We start from the raw sequence: 8,002 nt of genomic DNA on the forward strand, positions 1-8,002 counted from the left end.
GGCTGGCAAGGTCGATAGAAGTATATTGGATATACATTATGTTAATGTGTACTTTACTAGTACTCCTAGTAGCACCAGGGTATTAGATACCGGTTCGGTTGCTAAGTGTTAGTAACTCGAAATAAAAGCTACGGAATGAAACGGAGACTAGCTAAAGGTGAGCTGACGATATGTGTTGGAAGTGTTTCCAAGTTTGATGTGATCTAACATCGCACGCTCCCTCTACCATCAAGATTAGTATTAAACCTGAATAAGTGTTCTTGCACCTATAGGAATGGTTTATTGAATCTTGATCGTAGTGATACACATGTTCATGCCAAAAGATAGTAATGATAGTACCACCTATTTGTGGCACTGCCACGTAAGTCATATCGGTATAAAATGCATGAAGAAGCTCCATGTTGATGGATCTTTGGACTCACTCATTTTTGAAAAGTTTGAGACATGCGAACCATGTCTATTGGTGTATACGCATGAAGAAACTCCATGCAGATGGATCGTTTGGACTCACTTGATTTTGAATCACTTGAGATATGCAAATCATACCACATAGGCAAGATGACTGAAAAGCCTCGGTTTCAATAAAATGGAACAAGATAGCAAATTGTTGGAAGTAACACATTTTGATGTGTGCAGTCCAATAAATGCTGAGGCATGCAGTGAATATCGTTATGTTCTTACTTCACAGATGATTCGAGTAGATGTTGAATATATTTACTTGATGAAACACAAGTCTGAATTATTGAATGGTTCAAGTAATTTCAGAGTGAAGTAGAAGATCATTGTGACAAGAGGATAAAATGTCTATGATATGATCATAGAGATGAATATCTGAGTTACGAGTTTTGGCACACAATTAAGACATTGTGGAAATTGTTTCACAATTAATACCGCCTGGAACACCATAGTATGATGGTGTGTCCGAACATCATAGTTGCAACCTATTGGATATGATGCATACCATGATGTCTCTTATCGAATTACCACTATTGTTCATGGGTTAGGCATTAGAGACACCCGCACTCATTTTAAATAGGGCACCACGTAATTCCGTTGAGATGACACCGTATGAATTATGGTTTAGAGAAACCTAAGTTGTCGTTTCTTAAAGGTTTGGGGCTGCGACGCTTATGTGAAAAAGTTTCAGGTTGATAAGCTCGAACCCAAAGCGGATAAAATGCATCTTCATAGGACACCCAAACAGTTGGGTATACCTCCTAATTCAGATCCAAAAGCAATAAAGGATTGTTTCTTGAATCGGGTCCTTTCTCGAGGAAAGGTTTCTCTCGAAAGAGTTGAGTGGGAGGATGGTGGAGACTTGATGAGGTTATTGAACCATCACTTCAACCAGTGTGTAGCAGGGCACAGGAAGTTGTTCCCGTGGCACCTACACCAATTGAAGTGGAAGCTTATGATATTGATCATGAAGTTTCGGATCAAATCACCGCCGTACCTCGTAGGGTGGCAAGGATACGTACTACTTCAGAGTGGTACGGTAATCCTGTCTTGGAAGTCATGTTGCTAGACAACAATGAACCTACGAGCTATGGAGAAGCGATGGTGGGCCCGGATTCCGATAAATGGCTTGAGGCCATAAAATCCGAGAGAGGATCCATGTATGAAAACAAAGTGTAGACTTTGGCAGAACGGCTCGATGGTCGTAAGGCTAATGAGTACAGATGGATTTCAAAAGGAAGACGGACAATGATGGTAAATGTCACCATTAAGAAAGCTCGACTTGTCGTTAAGATGTTTTCCGACAAGTTCAAGGAGTTGACTACGGTGAGACTTTCTCACTCGTAGCAATGCTTAAAGTCCGTCAGAATCATGTTAGCATTAGCTGCATTTATGAAATCTGGCAGATGGATGTCAAGACAAGTTTCCTTACCAGTTTTCGTAAGGAAAGGTTGTATGCAATACAATCAGAAAAGTTTTGTCGATCCTAAGGATGCTAAAAGGTATGCTAGCTCCAGCGATCCTTCTAAGGACTGGAGTAAGCATCTCGGAGTTGGAATGTACGCTTTGATGAGATGATCAAAGATTTTGGATTTATACAAAGTTTATGAGAAACTTGTATTTCCAAAGAAGTGAGTGGGAGCACTATAGAATTTCTGATAAGTATATGTTGTTGACATATTGTTGATCAGAAATGACGTAGAATTTCTGGAAAGCATATAAGGTTATTTTGAAAGTGTTTTTCAATGGAAAGCCTGGATTAAGCTACTTGAACATTGAGCATCAAGATCTATAAGGATAGATCAAAATGCTTAATAAACTTTCAAATGAGCACATACCTTGACATGATCTTGAAGGTGTTCAAGATGGACCAGTCAAAGAAGGAGTTCTTGCCTGAGTTGTAAGGTACGAAGTTAAGACTTAAAGCTCGACCACGGCAGAATAGAGAGAAAGGACGAAGGTCGTCCCCTATGCTTAAGACGTAGGCTCTTCAGTATGCTATGCTGTGTACCGCACCTGAAGTGTGCCTTGCCATGAGTCAGTCAAGGGGTACAAGAGTGATCCATGAATAGATCACAGGGCAGCGGTCAAAGTTATCCTTAGTAACTAGTGGACTAAGGAATTTTCTCGGTTATGGAGGTGATAAAGAGTTCGACGTAAAGAGTTACGACGATGCAAGCTTAACACCTATCCGGATAGCTCTGAGTAGAGATACCGGATACGTATAATGGAGCAACAATTTAGAATAGCTCCAAGTGGAACAGTTATTTGGAATGGCTCCAAATAGAACGTGGTAGCTACATCTAGGAGATGACATAGAGATTTGTAAAGCACACACGGATCTGAAAGGTTCAGACCCGTTGACTAAAACCTCTCTCACAAGCAACATGATCAAACATAAAACTCATTGAGTGTTAATCACATAGTGATGTGAACTAGACTACTGACTCTAGTAAACTCTTGGGTATTAGTCACATGGCGATGTGACCTGTGAGTGTTAATCACATGGCGATGTGAACTAGATTATTGACTCTAGTGCAAGTGGGAGACTATTGGAAATATGCCCTAGAGGCAATAATAAAAGTGTTATTATTATATTTCCTTGTTCATGATAATTGTCTTTTATTCATGCTATAACTGTATTATCCGGAAATCGTAATACACGTGTGAATACATAGACCACAATATGTCCCTAGTGAGCCTCTAGTTGACTAGCTCGTTGTGATCAACAGATAGTCATGGTTTCCTGGCTATGGACATTGGATGTCATTGATAACGGGATCACATCATTAGGAGAATGATGTGATGGACAAGACCCAATCCTAAGACTAGCACAAAAGATCGTGTAGTTCGTTTGCTAGAGCTTTGCCAATGTCAAGTATCTCTTCCTTTGACCATGAGAGCATGTAACTCCTGGATACCGTAGGAGTGCTTTGGGTGTATCAAACGTCACAACGTAACTGGGTGACTATAAAGGTGCACTACAGGTATCTCCGAAAGTATCTATTGTTTTATGCGGATCGAGACTGGGATTTGTCACTCCGTGTAAACGGAGAGGTATCTCTGGGCCCACTCGGTAGGACATCATCATATGCGCAATGTGACCAAGGAGTTGATCACGGGATGATGTGTTACGGAACAAGTAAAGTGACTTGCCGGTAACGAGATTGAACAAGGTATTGGATACCGACGATCGAATCTCGGGCAAGTAACATACCGATAGACAAAGGGAATTGAATACGGGATTGATTAAGTCCTTGACATCGTGGTTCATCCGATGAGATCATCGTGGAACATGTGGGAGCCAACATGGGTATCCAGATCCCGCTGTTGGTTATTGACCGAAGAACGTCTCGGTCATGTCTGCATGTCTCCCGAACCCGTAGGGTCTACACACTTAAGGTTCGATGACGCTAGGGTTATGAAGGAAGCTTGTATGTGGTTACCGAATGTTGTTCGGAGTCCTGGATGAGATCTCGGACGTCACGAGGAGTTCCGGAATGGTCCGGAGGTAAAGATTTATATATGGGAAGTCCTGTTTTGGTCACCGGAAAAGTTTCGGGCGATATCGGTATTGTACCGGGACCACCGGGAGGGTCCCAGGGGTCCACCAAGTGGGGCCACCTGCCCCAGAAGGCTGCGTGGGCCAAGTGTGGGAGGGGACCAGCCCCTAGGAGGGCTGGTGCGCCCCCCACAAGGGGGCCAAGGCGCAAGAGAGAGTGGGAGGGGGCAAACCCTAGTCCAGATGGGCCTTAAGGCCCATATTGGTGTGCCTCCCTCTCCTCTCCCCTCTTGGCCGCCACCCCCTTTGCCATCTAGGGCTGGCCGCACCCCTTGGGGGTGGGAAACCCTAAAGGGGGCGCAGCCCCCCCTTCCCCCTATATATAGTTGAGGTTTGGGGCTGCCATACACATGAGTTCTCTCCCTCTTGGTGCAGCCCTACCTCTCTCCCTACTCCTCCTCTCCCGTGGTGCTTGGCGAAGCCCTGCTGGATTGCCATGCTCCTCCATCACCACCACGCCGTCGTGCTGCTGTTGGATGGAGTCTTCCTCAACCTCTCCCTCTCTCCTTGCTGGATCAAGGCGTGGGAGACGTCACCGGGCTGTACGTGTGTTGAACGCGGAGGTGCCGTGCGTTCGGCACTTGATCATCGGTGATCTGAATCACGACGAGTACGACTCCATCAACCCCGTTCACTTGAACGCTTCCGCTTAGCGATCTACAAGGGTATGTAGATGCATTCTCTTTCTACTCGTTGCTGGTCTCTCCATAGATAGATCTTGGTGACACGTAGGAAAATTTTGAATTTCTGCTATGTTCCCCAACAAAGTCGGACAAGGAGGGCTTCTACGCCGCCGCGCTCTGGATGCACGAGCAGCACCTGCGCACGCTTGTCTGCAACGTCGCTGCGGTCGCGCTCGCCGAGTTCAGCTACCTCAAGGACTTCCCCGAGCTACTGTTCCGCCTCCTCTGCGGCCCCGACGTGCGCGTGTTCGCCAAGGCCGGCGCCGTGGCCGACAAGGCACGCAGGAAGGCCAAGGGCCTCACCAACCAGCGGGAGGACTTGCGGGCTAGGCTCGCCGGCCGCAAGCGCGCCCGCGAGCTTGCCCCCGTGACTGCCAAGGCCACCTTCGGTGACTTCCTCTCTGCCGCGCTCTCAAGGCCGGCAAGGGCAGCAAGCACGTGGAGGTTGTCCCGGTCCAGGAGCCTGCGGAGGTGCAGAAGCTGGAAGCGATGGAGGTGGACCAGAAGAAGACGACGGCGGTGAGTAAGGCGCGGCGGATGTCGAAGAAGGTACGCACGGTTGCCAAGCTTGCCGTGCAGTCGTTGGAGACGTACTACGGCGACCGTGCCTACCGCTTCCTGTTCGACGCCGTCGTCGACTTCTTCGCCTCGCTCCTCACCTCGGACCTCCAGCAGCTGGCCTCCGACGGCAAAAAGAGGAAGATCGGGCTCGCCGCCAAGTGGTGCCCCACGCCAGGCTCGTCCTTCGACCGCACCACGCTGCTCTGCGAGGCCATCGCCCGCCGCCTCTTCCCGCGTGACTCGGACCCCGAGCTCACCCAGCTCCCGGATGGGCACTACGCGTACCGCGCCCTACACCGCCTCCGCCGTGAGGTGCTCTGCTCGTGCCGCTGCGCAAGGTGCTGGAGCTCCCGGAGGTGTACATGAGCGCGCAGCGGTGGTCGGAGCTGCCCTACACCCGCGTCGCCTCAGTGGCCATGCGGCGCTACAAGTTCCTCTTCAAGAAGCACGATGAGGAGCGTTTCGACAAGTACCTGGAGGACGTGGAGGCTGGCCAGGCCAAGATCGCGGCCGGCGCGCTCCTGCCCCACGAGATCGCCGCGGCCGCCTACCGCGGCCAGGACGACAATGTGTCGGAGCTGAAGTGGCGCCGCATGGTGGACGACCTCCGTTCCAAGGGGTCGCTGCGCAACTGCATCTCAGTCTGCGACGTGTCCGCGAGCATGAGCGGCACCCCGATGGAGGTGTGCATCGCGCTGGGCGTGCTCACCTCGGAGCTCGGCCGGCAAGGTGATCACCTTCAGCGAGAACTCGAGAACCCGCCAGAAGATGGACTTAGTGCGACACATGCACTGGGGCGGGAGCACCAACTTCCAGGGGGTGTTCGACCAGATCCTCTGCACGGCGGTGGAGGCGAGTAGGCGCGTCTGGCGCCGGAGAAGATGATCAGGACCGTGTTCGTGACTTCGTGTACAGCGACATGGAGTTCAATATGGCGTCTGGGAGGGAGGGGAACTTTTGGTCTATGGGGACATATGCACCTTATATGGGATTTTTTTTTTAGTAATTCAACAAAAAGTCAAAAATTCCTGAAAATATTTTTAAAATAAACTTGACCTTCTATTGTACTCGTGAGAAATAAAATCCACAAAAAAATATCCTTTTGACTTCTTTTTGAAAAAGACAAATTTTTGGTTAAAATAGTGTGAATAGTGACATATAGTAGCAAATAAATTTTGTCTTTTTTGCTTGAGGGCAACTTTTATTGTTTTTCATCGACATTTACATATCAGTGCAAAAGTAAGTCAAGTGTTTTGTCAAAATAGTTCTTATCTATTTTGACTTTTTATTAAAAAATTAAAAAAAACTCCATATAGGATGCATATACAACTAGAAACCAGAGTGTATTTCCCGTCTGGAAGCGCCTACGCCTACTACTACTACAGCCGGCGGGAGTCTGTTCCGTGTGGGAGACTGACTACGAGGTGATCTGCGAATAGTTCAGGGACGCTGGCTACGGCGACGTGGTGCCCCGGATCATCTTCTGGAACCTGCGTGACTCGCAGTCGACGCTGGTGACGTCGACCCAGCCAGGGGTGGCCATGGTGAGCGGCTTCTCCAAGAACTTCCGCAAGATCTTTCTGAAGAACGACGGGGTGGTGAACCCTGAGGCCATCGCTGGCGAAGAGTACCAGAAGCTCGTCGTGTACGACTAGATCCATACATTGTCAGTTGTCATCATCAGCTTAGTTGGTCTGTCGTGCTGTTGGATTATCTTGTTTTCAGAATTGTGAACAGCAGGCTTTGCTGTGCTTGATTAGCTTATTTTCTGAAATAAAACCAAAATCATGCTTGACTATAATTATCCAATGTACTGATCGATCATCATTTGGAGTGCATTAATTTATTGGCTGTGCCTTGTGAATTCCGAAGAGCTTAGCTGCCCATGTTGTTCTTGGTTAGCATAGTCTTTTGTGCATTTGTACCTTATTACCCTGTTTGCTTTCCAATGTCATTAGGAATTCTCTTGATTGCAACCTTATATACTTGCATAGAGCTGCATGTATGCACTGAATTGAATTCTGAATTCGGACCTGGTAAAAGTGGTCTGAACTGTTGCCTGTTTTATCATCGTGCCACTAATGCGGAAACTTACTCATCGTTCATGTGTGCATTTGGGTTTCTCTGTTTTATCACGCAGCTTTGGCAAATTCATTCTGTAGTGTAGGAACACGTTTCTAAACACAGTGTCCTTAAATGGCCTGCACATCCTCTATGCATACATGTGGTTGATACTGTTATTAATCTGTAACTGAGCCGAAGGCTGAAGCTAGATGCAGAATCTCTCTTATGTAAAAAAAAAATCCATGCTGGTTAACTTCACATTTAACAGTGGAGTTACTAAAACTAAATTTTGGCGAACAGTGGTAAAATGGATATACTATGCAGTAGGCATAAGTGGAGAGCTGCATGTATGCAATGAATTCAGGGTACGGCATGCCAAAACTGCAGAAACTTTTTTTTGAGAGTCGCGCAAATACAACTTTGGCAGAGAATGGATGACTCGTATTGTCATCAGTCAGGAAATGAACGAAATAAACTTTGGCAGTACTACAAAGTATAAATTTTATTAATTATAGCTTTTCTGAAACCTCAAATGCACATTCGTTGGTAATATTTTTGACTTTTACAATTGGATATTCTATCTATACTCCCTGCAAAATAAAAGGATATTTTATCTAGACACACGTGAATTTCACGTGCAAGCATAATTGATGCTGATTTCATATCTTGAAGTCTT

The 8,002-nt window shown here is 46.9% G+C and overlaps 1 pseudogene; it reads left to right on the plus strand.

The window, feature by feature from the left end:
• The first annotated feature begins 4,822 nt into the window (after positions 1-4,822).
• LOC123083754 (uncharacterized) lies at positions 4,823-6,917 on the plus strand (annotated as a pseudogene).
• Positions 6,918-8,002: the final 1,085 nt, after the last annotated feature.

Source organism: Triticum aestivum, chromosome 4A (genome assembly GCF_018294505.1).
Source record: "Triticum aestivum cultivar Chinese Spring chromosome 4A, IWGSC CS RefSeq v2.1, whole genome shotgun sequence".
Taxonomy (NCBI): Eukaryota; Viridiplantae; Streptophyta; class Magnoliopsida; order Poales; family Poaceae; genus Triticum; species Triticum aestivum.